At 34.8% G+C, this 23,191-nt stretch overlaps 1 pseudogene; it reads left to right on the top strand.

The window, feature by feature from the left end:
- The first annotated feature begins 123 nt into the window (after positions 1–123).
- Positions 124–14,461, top strand: LOC110685081 (annotated as a pseudogene).
- The last annotated feature ends 8,730 nt before the right edge of the window (positions 14,462–23,191 follow it).

Here is a 23,191-nt window from a genome sequence, read left to right as displayed (position 1 = left end):
TCCACTACCAAAATATTTATACTCAACCCTTATAATGCAATAATTAAAAAACGGAGAAAGTATTATTTTTAATAATTTTTCCTTTTAAAATGTTTTGGTAACATTTAGTGGAAGGACTATTTCTTTTCTTTTCCTCCCGATTCCTCCCAAGGAAAAAAACCCTAAATCTTTCATTGTGCTTTTGAATAATCCTGCAGTCTCTCTCCTCGCTCTTCTTCTCCCATCTTTTTAACTCTCATCTCAATTGAAGTTTGCACTTTGAATACTTCATTGAAGCGGCTTCTTAGCTTTCTCTCGTTCATTGAAGCATCTTCTAAGGTATGCTGTTATTTTGTAACCATCGAATTTCAATTCCACAATCTTGGGTTTATCGAATTTCAGCTTGTAAGGTATGCTGTTATCATTGCGTTCTTCTGCAATTTACGTGCAATTTCCATTGTCCGGTGAATTAGAATTTTGATTTGCAATTGTATTTGGTTGATTAAACTTTTATATTTTTATCGGAGGACTTTCTGATTATCAGGAATCTAAGTCTAAATAATACTTTAACATTTGATTTTCAATATTAGGGCTTTATTTGAATTGAAAATCTGGGATTTATCTCCTAAAGTTTTAAGCTTTATAATTACCCCTGTTCCACTAATTAAATTTGTAGTTTTGATTTGCAATTATGAATTATATTGAGTGAATAAAATTACTGATTTTTAATGTTAATTGCACCGGTTATGGGATGAATTTATCTCCTAATAAAGTTTTGACCTTGCCATTTGATTTTCACATGCAGTGGGTTATATACTTATATACAAGCGAAACTCTAAATTTGAAATTTTCAGTTTCAAATTCTAAATTTCAATGGTCTCTGTTTAACTGAATTACAGTACTGAGAATGTTTGTAATGGGAGGAGGGGAATGATAAAAGAGTAACAATTCTGATTATTTGCAAGTTTGGATTTAGGATAATTAATCAGCGGGGTTAAAAATTACCCGCCTCCACCAGTCCCCTATTAAAAAAAATCTCTCTCCACTGCTATACTTTCTCTTCTCCTTCCATTGCTGTATATTATTACCTCTGAAGTGTTCTTTACCCCAAGATTGTTGCCAAACCTCATGAAATGAAATATCACTCCCTAAACTAATACTCTAGTTTAGTCTACCCCATTAAATGTTACCCCTTTCATGATTTCTGGAATTCCAGGCATGCCTTAGTAGTCTTGGTTTTCTCCATTTATATTCTTATTTGTATATAGGAGTTCTAATTATAATGGTGAAAATGTTACACAACAACATAAAGGATTGCAACTTTAATTCTTGACCGGACCGATTAAGCTAGGACCGAACCCGGACTAGACTGAAAAAACCGGTCCAAAACCCAGTCCGGACCGCTTTGGACTGATTTTAGAATTTTTATAAAATAATTCTAAGATTTTAATAATTTTATAGAAAACTCGAAAAAATAAAGGAAAAACAATATTTTAACGTTTTTTTTTGTATGATTAGTCCAAAAAATCTCATACAATTAATGTTTTCTAAGCTTTTAAAGGATAATTTTATTCATTATTGAAGGTTTTATGCATAATTTTAGGCAAAAAAACTGGACCGAAGATCGAAAAAATAAAATTATCATCCCGGAGGTCCGGTTCGAACCGATATTTGAACACCCCTGCTTTCATTTGTACTATTCTTTACGGGAAAGTAAAATAGGTTAAAGAAATGCCATGTTGTTAATGATATGGTGTCATGGTGAATTGGTGACATGTGGTGAACATCAATTTTTCCCCTTGCATTCTAATACACGAAGTATAGTATAAATTTTATTGATATACTCCATATGTTGTTTACACTTAATCTTTGAACATCTTTTATCCACAGAATCTTGTGATGTCTCCATCCGTAATTATAGCTGCAACTGTTTTGTGCGCATTTTGTGCAAGACGTTTGAGAAGTTTTGTGGGCAATCACACAATTTCTAGCAAGGTATTGCATGTTTTTTCCCGCTTTCTTTATGCCACTTGTTACCCTGCAATGCACGAACTAGTAAAATATTCATATCATTTTTCTTAAGATACTTGATCTAGCTATCGAGTGTTTTTATGAACTAAAAAATTCTATTATTGCTACCAGGCTTATAGTAGGCTTATAGTACGTACAGATCTTATTCATGGAAATAATCTTTTTTTTTCTAATGGATAATCTTACATACTCATATTTATTCATAGGATTTTTTGACTTATAGTTATAGCACCACAAAAACCAAAACTTTTGTTATAACACCACAAAAAACCAAAAAAATGGATTTCACTACCACTCGATTCATGGATGAAATCCGTTAGTGAGACCCACTACATACACGTGTCGAATCCAACGAAAACCCTTAAGTAAAAGTATAGAAATCAAGGGAATGGTTAACCCTAAAGGGAAGGTGTTTTCTTTTGTTTTTTTGATTCCCCCCTCCTAGTGGTATTCACCATTGATGGAGTGAACACCCCCAAATCTCCCTCTACGGAAATACTAGTATAATACGTATAATTATATCGTAGAGATAGACTTAGGCGTATTACCGCCGCGTGATTACGCAAGGCTACTCAAACTCACTAAATAAACCAATACTTTGTAGCGGAAACTTCGAAACTCTTCTTTATTAACAATAACTATAAATAGAAACCAATGTCATGAGTACTCAAATTAAATACAAGACCAAAACTCCTAATTTGGATGAAACCAAATCCCGGGAGTCCAATGCATCAATTTATTCATACCACCTGAAACAAGACTGCTTACCATTACGGTAAACAAGGCGAACCAAAACAAATAAGAAGTACAGGTTAGCAAAATATGCTAAGTACGGTAAGTGTAAGATAATTAAACTCAATTTATTTGCAAACATGCTTTTGAAATCAATTCCAATAATTAATCCAATAAATTCAAAACTCATGATTCAAAACCGATTCTCAATATTCCAATATCCATAACCAATAAAACCAATATCAATTATTTATAACCAATTTCTCATAATAAACCAATAAAACCAATTAAACCAATTCCTCTCCCAAGCGTGCAAACCCCCCAAGCTAGTCTCCTTATGTTACAAGGCTATTCTTAAGGAAATACCCGGTCATACAAAGTCCAAGGCCTTATCAATAAACCAAATCCGCATAGTGGGATTACCAACATGCTTATAAAGCATAAATAATAATAAATCAATGATTCAATAAATCCTCTTTAAATCCAATAATTCCAACCTTTAATAATAATAATTCAAACCCTTTTTTTTTTTATAAATCCAACATGCTTTCAAAACCAATCCTTTTAAAAGATGAATAATAAATTAATTAATCCAAACATGTTATAAAAATCAATACTCCAATCTAATTATTAAAACCAATCTTTTAAACATACTTTTATTTCATAAACCATAATTCAAGTCAATTTAATTCAATCACCATAAAATAATTCAAACATGCTCATTCAAATCAATTTTTTTTTCAAGGTATCTAACCACCTAATGTACCTTGATCATCGCTTAGCAAAAACACACAAAAGGAACCTCAAGAATCTTGATCGAACACACCCTACAAATAAATATAACCTTAATTAATATAAGGTTAACAAATAATCACAATAATTAAATTAAAAACCCCCAAATATATGTACATGAACCTTTTAAATTAATTTTCATAAACATCATTAAAAATCTAATTTTATATAATTAAAACTACTCATAATAATAATAATAATAATAATAATAATAATAATAATAATTGAATAAGAGAAGAGAAAAAGAAAAGATAAGAAACGAAGGAAAAGAGAAGAATTGGATTTTCGTTGGAAAGAATAGGCAGAACTTGCGGAGGCTATAACTCCTTTGATATAACTCCGAATTGGGTGATTCTTGAGCCTAATCTCAAGGATTTTTTGAGAGGAACAATCTTCTGTGAAACAGCAATACCCCAAAAACTGACCAGAAGTGCCCGAAAATTGGCTTCAGAGATAAACAGGATGATTTGTGTAAAAAGAGGAGAAGAAAAGAAGAGAATTGGTGTGAAAAATGTGAGAGGTATGGAGGGGTATTTATAGGCTAGCTCATGCAAGAATTATAGCAAGAGAATGTTGGAAGAATTATGGCAAGTCTGGTTTGAGGGATTACTTTGAGAAGTGAGTAAAAGAATTAAGGAAAGTTTTGATATTAAAGAGATTGTGTATAATTGAATATGGAAGGTATGTATGTCATGAAAAATATTAAGGAAATTGGAATTACTTGGGGAATAATTAAGAAGAATGAATGGCAAGAAAATATGATGATCGGATATTAAGAAGATGGAGAATTAGAATTAAGGAAAATAGGAGATTTTGGGAGATAATTAAAAATATAATTTTACCAATTAAATTCCCCCAAAATATTTCATGAGGGCCAAAAATATGGAGCTTACCATAGCTCTAATTTTCTAGATTCCTCTAGATATATTTAGGAATATTTTTGCTCGGTTTTTAAGGAATAAAATAATTGTATAAATAATATAGAATAATAATTAAATAATTAATTAATTAAATACCAATTATTTACCAATAAATAACCAAGAAAAATCAGATTTTCCAAAAATGGAAAATCCGAAAATCCTAGCTAGTTATTAGGTAATTTCGGCCTAAATAAAATAATTAATTGACCCTTATCAGCCACGTATTTTGCTCTAGAGATCCTCTTTCTGCTGGCAACGGCTATTTTTTGCCATTTTCTTGCCATTTTGATAAGCTTCTTGGTACTGATCATATTGTGGATTCACAAGTGTAAGAAGTAGAATTTTTTGAAGATGAGAACTGTATCTGAAGGATTTTGACGAGAAACTGAAGAGTGATTGGTTCATTGGTTCTGAAGGCTTTGAGGAAATGATCTAGTTTTATAGCATCAAGATAAAGACATCACTTTCGACGTGGGACTGCCTTGTTTTCGTTCTTCAGAAGCAAGTTCATGTGGATATTCAGGTGGGCATGTCTAGTTTACATTACTATTTGGTATTTATTTTGACAGATCTTAGAGCATGTTGGCCAAAGATGTCACTTGATAAATGCTGCAAGCAAACTGGCTGGCTGGCAATAATATTGATCATTGAATATTTAGGGTAGATTTTCATTTGTTTTGGATAAGTTGTTTATATTTGATACCTAACTCATATAATGTTCGTGTTCATTGATAAAAGAAAAAGAAAAAAAAACCAAGTTTGTGGCAGAGCCTCTAGAGGTAGATTTCTGTGGAAGATAGGTATATTTGACGCCCAACACATTTTGAACACCCTATTGTCAAGGCTGTGGGAATTTATCTATAATTTGACCCATTGATTTGCTGCTGTAAATAGTTGCTAAATATAAATACTAAAAGGGAAGATGTATACTTCGAGCTAACCAAGCAAAAGAGGTTGATTGTATTCATGTTCTAGCTGCCTAGCTGGCATAGACTTTAAGAATATTTGGTGAAACTTGTCTTTGTTTTTATGCAATTTAATGGTACTTAAACTTTTTATTCCTATGGTAATTCATAAATGTATAGAACTTAAGCTGAGCCTGCTATGTGATAGGAACTGTAAAAATATACTTGTACAAAATTCCCTATCATATTTTTAGTTGTTTTTTTGTGGTGTGTAGATAGGGTGGTTCAACTCAAGCACAAGCATGAGCATGTTATAAATTAAAGTCATTCAAATATGGAAAATGCAAATGTCTTTATATGTTGTCTATTAATCCTTGGGTAGGTCATACCTAAGTTGCTTGAACTATTCTTCTTCTTCTTCTTTTTATTTTTGCAAGTTACTGTGTCCACCATGAGCATATGCTATACAAGTCTTTGACCCTTATAATAGTTTGAAAATATAGTTTGTGTAAATTTCCTAAAATTGTCGGGTACTTTTTCTGTTAAATGCCACAATTAAGTGAAGGAAGGAAATTAATACCACGGCAGAACTGTTTAAATTACACAATTTTTCTGGATCCTCATTTCCTTTAATTTCTAAGAATAAAATTGTCGTACAAGTATATGGTTTGTACAAAAAGGGCAATAGAAAAATTTAATTTCCCTAGAAACTACATACAAACAATTGGATTAGTTTGTTCTTGACATCTATGTGACAGTGATGAGTAACTGCAGCTAGCTAAGGACATGATTATTGCATTCTTCAGGTCGTCTGCTACACATCTTTGAATCATAGAGATTGCATACTCCATAAATTTTGAATCACAAGGCAGTGTAATTGGCCCCGAACTTGTAACTCCAAACTCTTCCTCGGCTATTCTGAGGAGCTCTATGAAAAGCTCGCTCTTCAAATATGTTAAAAGGAATCATAAATCGTCTTCCATCAGTTGTGTAGATGACAAAATGACCCTCATTAGCCACTGGCCGAGGCCAGGAGATCCTCTTTCTGCTAGCGGCTGCTATCTTTTGTCACTTTTTTGCCATCTTGATAAGCTTCTTTGTGCTGATCATGTTGGGGATTTTGAGAGGACAATGAGAGAATTTTCAAAGATGAGAAGGTTTTTGAAATTAAATTAAACAAGGAATTTAGCAGTTCTTAGTTGGGATGAGTTAGGGAAATGGTTAGGTTTTATAGCTTCAACTTGTAGATATTTCAATTTATTGGTGGTTAGACTTGTTCTCGTAATTTGGATGCTAAACCATGTGGCTATGGTCTTGTTGCTTTGAATTATCAGCTTATCTCAAAACATGTAGTCCAAAGATGTCTCATTATATTATTGATGTAAGTCTCTTCAGCCACTCAATTATATTTTTAGTGTGTTTAGAATTGGTGGTTGTACACTGTTGCCTCTCCTTTTCTTTCCCCCCCCCCCCTTTTCCCTCTGTTATCTTCAATTGCTTTGTATATTATACTCCCTCTGTCACTCTGTCCCCAAATAAAAGTCTCATTTGGCTTTTGTATAAGTTTTCATGTAGGTTAATGTAATAAGAAGATAGTGGGGTTTGGTTGATACAGGGTAAATTTAAAGTGAATAAATAAATTGTTCAAGGTGAAATGAGACCTTTATTTAGAGACAAGGGTGAAATGAGACTTTTATTTGGGGACGATATCTAATCAATTTGCACGGTTGTAGTGTACTAGACATTGTTCTTTTTATGCCGTGTAAGATATACAGAAGCCAACTAAACTGAGATTTACTTCTGTAATACATCATAATGTAAAGCTATATCTGACAAGGAATGAAGGCTGCTGCTGTAATACTTCATGTCAACATATATGCTGATTGTGTTATTCATATGCTTCTAATTTCTTCTGATTATGAAATGTACAATAGATCTACCAGTTGGTCTTTGTGCAAGAATGAATTTAAGACATGAAATTTTTATTACAGCGAGATGAATGCCATTTATATCCCTTAAGGAGAAGAATTTTGTTGATTGTTTGGTATCATTCTTGATTGAAGATCAACTCTCATGTAGATGCCGCATGGTTAATAATTAAAACATAGTGCATCTGCCACAATATTGTTATTAGACAGAGTAAATTCTCATTTAGTTCATATTTACTGCATTAAAACCTACTTTCCTGTAAGTTCTTATCTATTTCTTTCTTATAGGTATGATATTGTTGATCATTTGCAGTTACCATGTGCCTTGATAAATATATTGCTAAAATAACTTAACTGTTTGATATGAAATTTTGCTAGATATTTCATTAACTTTCTCTTGGTAAATTTGTACAACTGTATACTTTCTACAAAAAAGCTAGGAAATGTGTCTAAAAACTACAGATGAACAATTGTTGATTAGTTTGTGCTTGATAATTATTTGGCAATGATGAGTGTCTACAGGTGGCTAAGGACATGATTAATGCCTTCTCCAAGTCTTCTGCAACATTCCTTTGAATCATGGAGATTGCGTACTCCATGAAAAATGAATCACACGGCAACATAATTGGCCCTGAACTTCTACTCCAAACTCTTCCTCCGCCATTTTTAGGAGCTCGTGAAAATCTCGCTCTTGAGGTATGTCAGAGGAATCATGAACCGTTTTTCATCGCTTGTATAAATGACAAAGTGACCCTTTTCAGTCACTTTTCTTGACCTGGAAATCCTTCTTCTCCTTGCAGCTGTTAATTTTTGCCACTTCCTCACCATTTTAATGAGCTTCTTAGTACTGATCATACTGAGGGGTTTTTTAAAGTGGAGAAAGTAGGAATTTTTTCAAAGAAGAGAAATTGATTTAAATTGTAATGAGAAATTTAGCTGTACTTAGTTGAGAAGGCTTTCGGAAACTGATCAAGTTTTATAGCTCCAACCTGAAGACATATCACCTCATCATTATCAGCCTTGTTTTCATTCTTTCGAAGCAAAATCATGTGGATATTCAGGTGGCCTTGTCTGGTATACTTTTCCTACAGACAACTATTATATGATGACTTAGCTTAGAACATATAGGCCAAACATGCTGCTTGATAATTGAAAAAAGTCTTTTGGCAACCACATATATGATTATACTGTAAACTTCCTGCTTCAATATTTTCCATGTACTTACCAACTAATTAAATGCAGATGTTTGGGTCACCGTATGCTTCACAGAACGGCATTATTATGCTGATTGATTTAGTGGTTGAGAAGAGGCTCATATAATTCATCAAGGCATCTTTGGGCTACATTGTTGTGGGATCATCCTATGCAACACAACTTTATGACCGCGTGGTTCTGTTTCCAACTGTTGAGAACAAGGCTGTCACCAATGAAGTGATCTGTTATCAGTTTGAGGCTATAAAACTTGAGCATTTCCTCAGCTCTTTCCAACAAGTAAACAAGCTATATCTTCGATCTCTTTGATTTCCCTCTTTCCACCACTCTTGAAACCTACAACATGATCAGCACAAAGAAGCTTCTCAAGATGACAAGAAAATGGCGAAAGATAGCAGTTGACAGCAGGAAGAGGATCTCTTGGCCGCAACTAATGGCTAATGAGGCTCATTTTGTTGTCTACACTGCAGATGGAAAAAGGTTTATGATACCTTTGGCATATCTCAAGAATGAGATTTTCATAGAGCTCTTCAGAATAGCCGAGGAAGATTAGATGATCCTACTGTCCTCTTGACAATTGCAGGAATGCTCCAATTCAAGCCCATATTCTTGGGGCAGGTATTCTTTGCATCATTACCTTGCCTTTTGAATTCAAGAGAATCCATGAGTTTTAGCATGTAATTATAATGCTATCATCACTTTATATATTGCTGTATCATATTAACTTGATGGTGTTTGTATTTCCTCCATCACTATTTTACCTTAACAACTATTCTTGAACTTGATGTACCCTTCTAAAGATTTGTGGAGAAGCTCACGAGTGTGCATGTCTTTTTTGATTTTGTATGGCATGGTATTGAGGAAGGTTTTCAGCCTAAAAAGAAGTGTATTCTTTGTATCATCGTATCTCCTTCAACTGTGTAGACCAATAGTGAAGATGCTTTGAGATGTTCCTAAAATTAGAAATCTTGTCGTTAAACACCCATGAAATAGTCATAACTGTATATTTACACATATAATTCTGTTTCTTAAATCTTTTGTTACAATCATGGACTTACAATGTAACAATGGTTAGGTTCCTAGACGAGTGCCTCGAGGTACTACTGCTCAAAAGTGCATACATACTAATGATGTGGAAAACGTTGGTCGAACAGCTCGCCATCACACGATGTTTATAATGTGTGGGAATTTCAGCTATGGAGATTATTTTAAGAAAGATGCAATTGCATGGGCATGGGAGCTTTCAACCAAAGAGTAAGTTGAACTAACAACATCTGATGTTTATGAAGCATACTGCTCAAACCAGGAATACGAATAGTTTTTATTATGGGAAGTATCTATCTGTGATATTCTCCCTCCATCTTGAATTTACAAGTGGCACACTTTAAAGGAGAATTATGGCAAAGAGATTTCTCTTGTGGAGAATCTACTAGTATGTGGAAGTGAAAACATGTAAGAACAAAAACTGTGACAGTTAAGATTCATCTGATACTGTTGTAGAGTACCAACATGTTTATAAGTAACTTCAGAGTTTAATAAGATCTATTCAATTTTTTCTCTTAATATCTTATTAATAGTACTCAACCTTTTCATGGAACCTGGAAAACTAAAATCGAAAATTTAATACTAATTATATTTTCTGTAACAGGTTTGTTTTGCCAGCAGACAGATTATGGGTTAGTGTTTATAAAGATGATGACAAAGCTTTTGCATTATGGCATGATGAGGTGAGCTGGTCTGAAAATTAACCTCTATTTTTTATTTTCTCATTTTTTTACAGTTATCTTCCGTACTCTTTTCTTCTCTCTCTTGCCTACTTCATAGTTCATATGTTTGTTAACATAACATGTAGCTGTATTCTTTTATATTACAATTTTATTTTTAAATTTTAACTGTGTTGCAGCTGTTTCTTCACTAAAGATCCATTTTTATGTATTTTCATTCTTCTAGGCCCACTTTTTTCACTTCAAAATCAGTACTAGCATCCATCATGATAGAGATGAATTGAACACACTTGCTCATTTGACCACTGATAGATGTTTGGTTCAACTTTTGAAGTACATCTTAAATATTTTAATGATCATTTGAAATCCTTGGATATAAAGACTTGATGAACTTGCCATTGCTCAGGTTGGTGTTCCTGTAGAGCGCATAAAGAGGATGGGTGAAGAAGATAACTTTTGGTCCAGTGGATCCATCCTGAAAGAGGTTGTCTGGATGTTGTATGTATATCTTTACTTGATTCTTTGTTCTAATCCATGCTCTTTTCGTCACTTTTTGTCGATGAAGATCAACCATGTTTATGACAGATTTTGTCTGTTGACCATGTTCTATGCAGGATCTTGGGGATGATACAAGATTCCTTGAATTTTACAACTTGGTGTTCATGCAGTACAACAGGACAGAAGATGGATCGCTTGAACCACTAAAACAAAAAAATATAGATACTGGTCTTGGTCTAGAAAGGTTGGCTTGTATACTTCAGAAGGTAAAGGCAGATCAATGACTACTCCTATGAATGAAGTAGATTTGGTAGTTAGCAGCCTCTTCTTCTATAGAAAATGAAATATGTTTGCTCATCTGCTTTTAAAGCATGTAGTAGATATACACTATCATATGCTTATATGGTTCTGAGTCATCTGTTCCCTGCAGGTTCCCAATAATTATGAAACAGACTTGATTTATCCAATAATAGAGAAGGCTTCAGAATTGGCGAATGTTTCCTATTCTGTTGCTGATGAATCGACGAAGACAAAACTTTAAAAAGTATGTGGTGGCTGTATGTGTTTTCAGAGGGAGGAAAAAAAAAAGAGTGATCCTTGTCCTTTAAAACTTGTTATTCATCTAAAAGCTTGCTCATTTTTCAGATAATTGGAGACCATATGCGTGGGTCGTGTATCTTATATCAGATGGTGTTGTACCATCAAATATTGGAAGAGGTTATGTAGTACGTCGTCTTATTAGGAGAACTGTTCGTACAGGAAGATTGCTTGGCATAAAGGGTGATGGTAAAGGAAACCTTGAAGGAGCATTCTTGCCAATAATAGCGCAGAAAGTTATAGACCTAAGCTATGAAATTGACCCAGATGTGAGGGGCCAGGCTCCTCGTATTCTTGAGGAGTTAAAAAGGGAAGAACAACGGTTTGTGCAGACATTGGAGAGAGGAAAAAGTTACATGACCAGAAATTAAAAGAAGCATTATCAAATGGATGTATGCCATGTTTATCTGGGAAAGATGCATTTTTTTTGTATGATACTTATGGATTTCCTGTGGAGATAACTGTAGAAGTTGCACAAGAGTTTGGTATCCAAGTAGATATGGACGAATTTAATGTTGAAATGGTAAACCAAAGGCAGCAATCCCAGTCTGCTCATAATACAGTTAGACTTGCAGTTGGAAATGATGCAGATCTAGCAGAAACCATTCCAGAGACTGAATTTCTGGGGTATGAGACCCTTTCTGCAAGGGCAAAGGTGGAAGACTTGTTGGTGAATGGAAGGCCTGTGGAGGAGATTAATGAAGGAAATGAAGTAGAAGTCTTGTTGGATAGAACTCCGTTTTATGCTGAATCAGGTGGCCAAATAGGAGACCACGGGTTTCTCTACGTCAGCAGTGCTGATAGTCAACCAAATGGTATTGTGCAGGTGAAAGATGTCCAGAAAATTTCTGGTAGCATATTTGTTCACGAGGGAATCATAACAGAGGGTGCTTTAGAGGTTGGTCAATTAGTGGGGCTGCAGTTGATCCCAAACTCAGGCAGAGGGCTAAGGTATGTCTTTCAGTCCGATTAATGTTATTGTATTTACATTAGGAAGAAATTGTTTAGAGGGCCCAGAGCGGGAAATGTGGTGATAGGACTCATAGGAGAGTGAGTTATGGAGGATGGAGGGTGAGTATTATGTGCTGATAACTTAAATTTGTGCCTTAATACTTTCTTGACCTTTTTGTTTTACCTCGCTTTACTCGATTTATAAGTTTATATTCTTAGTAAACTTTATGTTTTATGATTTTTCCAGGTTTATCATACTGCTACTCATTTGCTACAATCTGCTCTCAAGAAAGTCGTTGGGCAGGAGACATCACAGGCTGGTTCTTTGGTGGCCTTCGACCGTCTAAGGTTTGACTTCAACTTCCATCGACCAATTTCAGACAATGAAATTCTTGAAATTGAAGGGCTTATCAATGAATGGGTTGGGGATGCTACAATACTTCAAACTAAAGTGATGGCACTAGATGATGCAAAAAGAGCTGGGGCTATTGCAATGTTTGGAGAAAAATATGGAGAACAGGTCAGATTCAATTCCCCAACTGTGTGATCAAAGTGTGTTTTGCTAGATATTATTTTCAGAAGTAAATATTAGTGTATACTCATGAAAGAGAAGTTTTGATATTTCCTCTGGTTCTCCCAATTGTATGTTTGAGGTGTTGAAATCTCAATGGTGCAAAAGAAAAAGGAAATGGCTTGTTTTTTTACATTTTTCTTGAACTTTTTTGTGCCTAGGTACGTGTTGTAGAAGTCCCTGGTGTATCCTTGGAACTCTGTGGTGGCACTCATGTGAGCAACACATCTGAAATACGTGGCTTCAAAATAATCTCAGAACAGGCAGTTGCATCTGGCTTTCGACGTATTGAAGCTGTTGCTGGCGATGCCTTCATTGAATGCATCTTAAATATGGACAACTATATGAAGAATTTATGTTCTACCCTCAAAGTATGTTGATCTTTACTGCAAAATTTTATAATCCATAGTTTATTTGCTTCTTTGTTGCTTTGACTTGGGAAATTAGCTCAATCTTCAAGTCCAAAAGTTTTCTTTCATTATATGGAAATTTTTTCCTTTTGACTTAGAAGGCCTAATTGTGGGTCTGTAGATATCAATTGCACTCACATTAGTCCTATTACATGAACCAGTATTATAAGCATGTGCCGTTGTGGACTTGTGGCTACTCTTTTATGAATACTGTATATGGCATGGTCTAATTCAACTCTTCTGTAAATGATGTTCCCCTTAACCAAGCAAGGTTCTAGTGTTGGGATTGTTCCTTATGACCTTGTATTAAAGGAATCAAACCCCAGCAGATGCACTTTGGTGGTGTGGTTCATTTACTCCACTGGCTCACTGCACCCCCAAAAGTCTGGGGGCAAAAAGAAATAAGTATGAAAGTTAATCCTGTTATTTCTGAATATTTACTCATATTGTTAGCATTTGGTTTATGAAGGTCAAAGCCGAAGAAGTTACGTTGAGGGTAGAAGAAGAAACGAAGTTTCAGCTGCTCGTGCAAAAGCAGCTGTATATAAAGCATCAGCCATTCTTGATAAAGCCTTTACTGTAGGGAACTAAAAGATTGTCAGGTACGGAGTACTTCGCATTGTTCCAGATACCCAGAACTTACTCATAAAACTTGTCAGGATTATTTTGGCCACAACTTCATGTTTCTTCCTCATGTTAAATACAGGGTAATAGTTGAGTCTATGGACGACACAGATGCTGATTCACTTGAGTGCGGCTGAGTTTTTGATAGAACATATGGAAGATCCTGCAGCTGTGATCTTGGGATCTTCTCCTGGTGCAGGAAAGGTCAGTTTAGTTGCTGCATTTACACCAGGAGTCGTTAATATGGGGATTCAAGCTGGGAAATTCATTGGACCTATTGCCAAGTTATGCAGTGGAGGTGGTGGTGGAAGACCTAATTTCGCACAAGCTGGTGGAAGGAAGCCTGAGAATTTATCAGCTGCTCTTGATAAAGCACGGGATGAAATTATTTCTGTTCTCTCAGAGAAAGCAAGCTGAGGCAGAAGTTACTCCATTGTTGACATTTTTTTTTTGGCTTAGAATAAAAAAGGGATACAAATCATACAATGCACTCCCATATGAGTGCTAGTATATTGATTGCAAATATGTATAGCAAGAATAATTTGATAAGTGAGAAATAGAAGTTCATTTTTATGTGGATTTTGAGATCTTGGACCTGTCCTTAATCTCTTTAGGATAACAGTATAGGGAGTACCTGGTACTATACTTGATAGTTCATACTAAGATAGACTAATTTGAGACTGTCAAGTACTCACGTGTAGCTATTACGCCCAAGCTTCGGTGATCAATGCTAATTAATGAAGAAGAATCCTTTCAAAATAATGAATAATTTGAAATGATCGTAATAGTATTCTAGTCAATCTAATGTGGACCATGTGCCAAATATTAATTCACAGTAGGCATGTACCATACTATCGCAAAAATAGGGTACGGACTCTACGGAAGACCTGTAATGTAAGGATTATATGGGATGTACCACATTGTCCACACAAAAGATTTTGCATGCCCCAGTTTATACTAAATTAATGTAAATTGAGTAGCTAGCACGTGTCAAATACATTTCCTTTGAGCTGCCACCTGACAAATGAGAGAGAAAGCGAAACCATGGCTAATTGATGTGGAGGCGTATTAAAATTTTATAAATTTAAAATAAATTCAATTGATGATGAAAATAGCATTTCAAACTCTCATTTGGGGAAAAAGTAAATATTAGGAAGTTATCACTCAACGTATTTAATCAGCTTTTTTTTTTAGATATTTGTTTGTTTAAATTTTGAATAATTTTTTTCAAGATTTGTTTAAAATCATTATGTAGTAACTGAAAATCTAGAAATCAAGTTCTTCCTCATATATTAGAAGAAAATTAGAACAAACATCTAAAATCAAAATCCAACCCATTCTTCTAATTAATTGAATAACGTAACAAATTCATATAAACTCTAAAAAAAGTCACCCTTTTATCCATAAAAGTTACTCTCAAACACAATTAAGTTACCTTTTTTATCCATAAAAGTTACTATCAAATTCAATTAACTTACTACCTTTAATCTCACAAAAAGTTACCCTTAATCTCACAAAAAGTTACCCTTAAAATATACAAAAGTTACCCATAAATTAAAAATTAAAACATCACTATATCAAAACCATAACACCAAAAATATACAAATTTAAGAAGATCAATAATCTCTAGCAACTAATTTCCAGAAATTTTAAAAAAATAAAGCCAAAAACAAGTACTCTGTTGTCTTTATCGTCTTCGGCTTTACCATTGCATATTTGCAGGTTCCAGTGAATCACCAAAGAAAGAAGAGAGAGAAAGCTTGGACAGTAGAGAGAAAAAATAAAAGAAAAGAGATAAAATCTTGCATTGTCCTTATTCTGAAATGTGATTCTCCGTCGCAACTTTCGGAATTTAGACCTATTAGTTGTTGTAATGTTATTTATAAAATTATGTCGAAGACAGTAGCTAATAAATTGAAGGGAATTTTGGATAAGGTGATTTCCCTTAATCAGAGTGTGTTTATCCCGGGACGCCTTATTTCGGACAATGCACTTGTTGCTTTTGAAATTTTCCATGCTATGAAGAGAGGTGGGGAGGGAAAGGATGGTAGCATTACTTTGAAGTTGGACATGAGTAAGGCCTACGATAGGGTGGAATGGGTGTTTTTGGAAAGAGTTATGGAGAGGATGGGTCTCTCAGGTGCGTGGATTGGCAGAATAATGAGTTGCTTGCAGAGTGTCCAATTTGCTTTCAATATAAATGGGTAGATATCTGGGTCGGTCTCTCCATCAAGAGGTCTCCGCCAAGGTGATCCGATTTCCTCGTACTTATTTTTGCTTTGTGCGGATGCCTTCTCGACTCTCTTAAATAAAGCTGCTAGGGAGGGGCTCATTCATGGTGGTAGGGTTTGTAAGGGGGCGCCTCGGGTGTCACATTTTTTCTTTGCCGATGACAGTATACTTTTTGCTAGAGCTAATATTCAAGAGTGCTCTGTGATAGCTAATATTATTAGCAAGTGTGAGAGAGCTCGGGCCAAAAAATTAATCTAAACAAAACTCAAGTGGCTTTTAGTAAAAAAGTGTGTGAAACTCGTCAGAAAGATATTGTTGATACATTGGGGGTGAGGGAGGTGGAAAGGAATGAGAAATATCTTGGTTTACCTACATAATAGGTAGATCAAAGAAGGCTATTTTTGCATGGTTGAAAGAACATCTCTGGTACAAGCTTCAAGGGTGGAAGGAAAAATTGTTGTCGACGCCTGGAAAGGAAGTGTTGATTAAGGCGATAGCTCAAGCAATTCCCGCATATATGATGAGTATTCTGAAGATTCCGGATGGAATCATTGATGAGATACACTCTCTATTGGCCTGCTATTGGTGGGGATCTACGGGGTCTAGGAAGAAGCTCCATTGGCAAAAGTGGGAGGATTTATGCAAGCCGAAAGCTATGGGGGGCATGGGTTTCCGTGATCTCCGGGTTTTTAACCAAGCTCTATTGGCTAAACAATGTTGGCACCTCCATCATAACCAAGGTACTTTGTTACACTCCATATTGAAAGCTAAATATTTTAAACATTGTGATGTTTTGGAGTCCTATCGGGGTTATGATCCTAGTTATACGTGGAGGAGTATTTGGGGTGCTAAATCCTTGTTACTTGATGGGTTGAAATGGAGGATTGGTAATGGGTGTAATATCCTTGTGTGGGAATCGGCATGGCTGCCAGGGGCGTCTTTGGTGTGCGTTCCTAGTCCCTTAAATAATAGCAACATGGATTTGCGGGTGAGCGATTTAATTGACCATGAGAGTATGTCTTGGCGTGTTAATGTTGTGCAAGATAATTTTAATGCTAACAATCAAGCATTGATTTTATCCCGTTGTCCTATCGTAATACCAAGGATAAAATGTATTGGTGGCCGGCAAAGAATGGGGAATACTCGGTGCGGTCGGGTTATTGGCTGGGGAAAGAAGGGGTGGCTTCGAGGCAATCTCAGCCAAGTGATACGGCTTGGAGACTTATTTGGGGACTCAAGGGTCCTCCGAAACTTGCACACTTTTTATGGAGGGCGTGTAAGGGGTTCTTAGCTGTTAGGGAGAGGCTTCACTTCCGTCATTTGGTTGATAATGGGACTTGTGGGATTTGTGGGAGTGGTGTTGAAACCATTACTCATGCCACATTTGATTGCACTGCTGCGTGTACAATTTGGGCTGCTAGCAGCTATTCCTCACTCGTGGATCAGGCCCCTTCTCTGAATTTTAGAGACCGTCTGGTTTGGTTGGCTTCTAAGGTGAGTAGTGATGACTTGAGGGCCATGGTCATGTTGGCATGGGCGGCTTGGTGGTGCCGCAACTTGATTACTTTTGAGAATGCATCAGTGTGCCCAATTAGTATTGCATCTAATATGTCAAAATCAGTTGCTGAGCTAAAAATGTGTTCTTGGGTCGTAGTGTTCAAGGGTTGCCATCTGCAACATCATGGTCTCGGCCTAATCAGCATGGGCTTGGTGAAGGTGAATTGTGATGCACATGTAGGCAACGTTACTGGGCTTGGGGCTGTAATCAGGGACGAGAATGGGGTGTTGTTGGCTGCTGCTGTGAAGAAGGAAGGGGCTGGGTGGCTTGTCGACCTTGCAGAGGCAGCAGCGTGTAGATATGGGATCCTGTTGGCCATGAGGCTTGGTTACTCAGAAGTGGTGGTGGAGAGTGATGCGTACAACGTGGTGAAGGGTGTTAAGATGAAGGCTGGTAGCTATCCCCCCTTCGATTTAGTCATCGATGATATTTGTAATCTTTTCCGTTCTTTCGTAGTTTTTTATATGTTTCATGTGAAACGATCGGGTAACACTCTAGCACATCATGTTGCTAGGTGGGACTCTAGAGGTTGTAACGAATTTGTCTGCTTAGTTCCTTTTTCCCAAAGTCTCTTAACTTTGGCGGAAATTGAGCTCTATTAATGATTAATTCGCAGGTGGTTTCAAAAAAAAAATCTTAAAGAAATAAACAAATGAATGAGGAGAGAGAAAGGTAATGAAATGAATTTGGGTGGATAAATGTCCCATGTGGCACGTGTGGTAAACCACTTTTTTCCTCTTTCTTCCCGCCATTCACTAAGTTACTGTACACCCGCCTTAATAAAACATTTGTCTACTTGAATACTAGTTTGAAGGGGGTTGAATTAGGTAACTTTAGAATGGACTGGATTCTATGTGCAATTTATTTCTTTTTTTTGAAAGAAGTTTTAAAGGACACTAAATTTCATTAATTAAAGTCATACGATAACTACAATTGACAATTAACGATAATGAAAACGAATTTAACAAAATCAAACAAGAATTAATCGGGGAAGGGCTAAGAATCCAAATACATAAATATAACAATTTGGCACATTAATTCTCGATTCGTTGTCTCATACAACTTTTTGAGTGGATCCGTTATCGCTTCGCAATTTTGTGAGATAGTAAATTATTGTGCTGATTCCGTAACCCAAATCAGAACCATAATCAATCGTAGCCCCGCACAACCGGGGATCAAATTAAACAAAAATAAAACCTTATCTTTCGAAGGAGTTCGAAAAACCTTGTCTTTCGAATGAGTTCGAAAAATCTTCTCTTTCGCAGGAGATTAACCCTTTCTTTCGAGGGAGATTATTGTAACCTAATAAACAAAAAACTTAAAAGAAAATAAAGATTGGGGCTTTCCACCGGTGAAATCCGATGGAAGCCCCTTTAAAATTGATAATGGAGACTAGAATTTAGGAGAGAGAAGAGAGAGGGGAGGCTATGGTTTTTTTGCCGGATAATTTTTTATGTGAAATTTATTTTTTAAAACATTATGTAGTGTTGGATCGCATGTTGATTAGCTGTAACACCCCAATAATTCTCTCTTTAAACCTTGGAGTAACCTGAACTATATTCAAGAGAATTATTGGCGTGCTACCGCCACGTGTTCAAACGTTAAGGCTATATCAGAAATTAGCAGCGGAAAACTAAATCAGTTATAAATAAGTTTCAAAACCAATAACCAAAACTAAATTAAATCTTACAACTTGGAACCATTAAGGCCCTTATTCAAAACTCAATTTAGTTAAAATAGTATAAAATGAAATTGAGTTTAATGAATTCAAAAGTAAATAGCAAAATGAATAGTGAAAAGTAACCAACACTCCACTCAAAATCCCACAACCTTGATGCGAATCCTGAATGTGTAAGAACATGTGGTTAATCTGCTCCCCAACATTACAAGTGTAAAAATTGGATCGTCATAGGGTCATTGAAAGGCGAAGGCCGTGACCAAAGAAAGACACACACAAAAGTACGCAATCAACAAAGCTGAGTACATACAAGCTGCGAAACATAATAAGAAATCCCTAGCATGCTATTAATAATCAATCAACACACATCATATATTTGTAGACTCAATACATGACTCCACTATCAATTTACTAAGACTCCATTAGTTAAAAGTAGTTAACTCATCATTTTTATTCATTGGATTAAGCAATAGACAAGGTTGTCAACCCATGCTCCATTTGGAACATCAATAAAAGAAAAAAACCCTATGCCTCCTTTCGAAAACATCAATAAACATCCAACGACCATGGGCACGATTCCGTGATCGTAGTTAGTATGAGATTACACCTAACTCCTAATTTTAAGAAAAAATATTTGAAATAAGAGACTCGTAGATCAGACGGCCTCGAGAAAAGTACACGGCTAATACCCCATGCACCCCAACCCCTGTTTGTCATTACTCTAGATGTGCACAAATCCGGAGTTTTATTGCTCATCCATCTTGCACTTTACGTGATTTACAAGTTTAGACTTGGTGATGACTCATATGCATAACAATACAAACAATCCAATATCCATTCCATCAAGTACACCAAATTTCCAATTCAATTCTTGATTAATTAGTGACAAGCAATGTTCATTATTGGTTCCTTTAACTACCTCGGTGTATAAACACCTTGAGTGCATAAGGCACCCCCAAAACCTTAACCTCGTTTCGTAAGACTTGCATTCTTCCTTTACTCATTCTATTTCAATAATCATGAATGAGTTATATAAATCATTCCACATATTCACATACCTTTGCCTCTAAGCGCATCTTGAAAAGTTAATGCATAAATAATATTTGCAAAGTAAAATAGTGCACATCATACGAAAATCACAATGTATAACCAAACAATCATTCCCAGTCTTCTCTACACATGATACTAAGTTCGCGATACATCCCTAAACATGCTTCTAAAGGCAAGGTTTTGTAACTCGTACGTACCTTGAATAAACGAATTGGTATGCCACTTTACTATCTAGAAATCACCTTCAATAAATTCCTTTCCTAAACCAAACAATATCATCTCAATCAATACCCAATCAATCAAATTTACAGCAATACTAACTTACTTTAAAACCTTCAAAATCCAAATCAAACAACACTTAAAACCTTACCTTTAGTTAAAATTAAAGGCTTATATATAGTTCTTTAAATTGTCTTCATAAAAACCTTAAAATATACTCTTATACATGAAATTACAGCAAGTTTAAAGTTTAATAAAAATCTGAAAATTATTTAAAAACCCCTAATAATCTCCCTTTTTAATGGGTGATTAAACCCTCTTTATAAAATATCAAAAGTAGTACTTAGAAACTATTTCCAACACTTTAGATTAAATAAAAAACCCTTCAAAACTTTATCAACACATCACTTTAATACTCAATTAAAAGTCTCCTAGGAAATAATCACTTCCTAAAAAAAAACAATAATTAATATTACTAACCCACGTAATTTCCAACAATATAATATGATGAAAAACCTCTTAAAACTTCAATAAAACATATATTTATGCTTAATTAACTTTATACATAATTAATTTTATTAATCAAACTCAAGGATAAAATTTTAAGCATAAAAAACTTCGTTAAAAATCAAAAAATGCCCGAAAATCATATTTAGATGCTGAATTTGGCCACGAGAGGGTGGTGAGTCTTTCTTAAAACGTTGTTTACACATGGAAAACACTACTTTTTTTTTTTTTTTTTTATCAAAATCGGATGATTTCAGAACCTGATCGGGATTAAAACGGGATTAATATTAACGAACGAAAATCTAAAAATTAAAACACGAATTTAAGTGTTCAAAATAATCTGGAACTAAGTTAAAGTAATCATTAGTTATAATCACCAAAATTTCAAAACATCATTACTATAAAAGCCCTAAATCAATTGTTCGTAAAAACCCTGAAATCATGATTTTCAATAATTAAAAACCCTAGGTTATAAAATTTACAAAATCTGAAAATTATGACATTTATAAAATCTGAAATTATAAAGTTTAATCATCAGAATACAATTTGATACTAATTAAATTAATTTCAAACAATAAAATCAAAACCACAAATTAATAAAATAAAGGAGAAAGAAAATAAGACTAACCTTTTTGTGTGGGAAATTTTTAGGGATTCATGGTGTATTTATAGAGTATGGAGTGTAGGGTAAAATTTGGGCTTATAAAAATGTGGGCTTAAGTTATGGGATACGGCTTAAGTTATGGGTTTTGGAATGAGTTATTCCAATAAGAGTATGTAGGAATAATGTACATTGCCCAATAATTAATAAACGTTTGGTCCAAAATATATTTTACTTTTATAAAACCTTATACTTAAAATGCTTTAACCCTTTAAAATATTTAATTAAAATACTTGAGCCCTTAACAATATATTTTATTAATAATTAAATACTTTATAAAAAATACATAAAAATACGGGGTATTATATTAGCTGTCCTACGAAGAAATACATGCGTGATGGGAAGTGGGAGAGGTCCGACGATTGTTTTTCTCAACAAGAATGTGCATATATTCGTGTTGCATTGCAAAGAAATGTTCTCTCCAAGTGCAGATTTGGTAATTTAGTGAGTTTTGCATTTCAAGAAGCTAAGAATGTGTATATTCAAGGATGACTAACTCATCGAGTTCAACTCTCACCAAATTTGAAAATGGTGTGGATTTGGTGCTTTGGAGATCATCGTCGACAGATATAGGGACAGGCTAGTGAAAATTAAATTTTTACAGATAAATCCTATATTGTTGTACTATAAAATTAAAATAATATGTTATTTCAATTTTTTTTTAAAGACAGGTCTAATATAATATATATACGTAATTTCCTATAATTTGTTAATTTATAAATAAATATAATATAATTTATTTATTTTTGATTTAATCTGAACCCACTTGCACTGAATATTTTGAAATGATTTGACACTAAATACGTGGTAAATATCAATTGGTAATTATTTTTTATCTTTTTTAAAAACCATTTCACCATAATTATCACGTTTATTATATTTCAATGTTGTGTGATGTTCATTACAAATATAAGTTATGTTATTTCCGTTTATTTTTTTAAACTAGTTTTGATCCGGCTGTACCATGCGCATGGTACCCCTGGGTATACCAACCAACGTTTATTGTAGGAACGGCTAGTGAAAAGTAATTTATTACATATAAATCCTATATTGTTGTATCATAAAATTAAATTAATATGTTATTTAATTTCAATTTTTTTTATAGAATATGTCTAACTAAGTACTGCCAACTACATTATTCAATTAGGAATCCTAGGCTACCAAACTCCTAAATAATAGGAGTAGGTTTTTCATCATATTATATTGTTGGAAATTATGTCAGGATGTGGGGGGACAGTAACGTTAACAATGGTGGGTGGAGGGGTGGTAGGGGGAATGGTGGGTGGAGGGGTGGGAGGGGGAGGAGGAAGAAAGGCGGCGACGGTTGATGATTTAAACTTGCCGGAGGTAATATAGAAGCCGCGCACGCCGGCGGCGCAGCATATGCGCACGTACTCGTCCGGACCAGCCTC

The sequence above is a fragment of the Chenopodium quinoa genome, unplaced genomic scaffold, assembly GCF_001683475.1.
Source record: "Chenopodium quinoa cultivar QQ74 unplaced genomic scaffold, ASM168347v1, whole genome shotgun sequence".
NCBI lineage: Eukaryota > Viridiplantae > Streptophyta > Magnoliopsida > Caryophyllales > Amaranthaceae > Chenopodium > Chenopodium quinoa.
The sequence above is the reverse complement of the archived record's forward strand: the minus strand, read 5'-3'. Positions and strand labels throughout refer to the sequence as shown.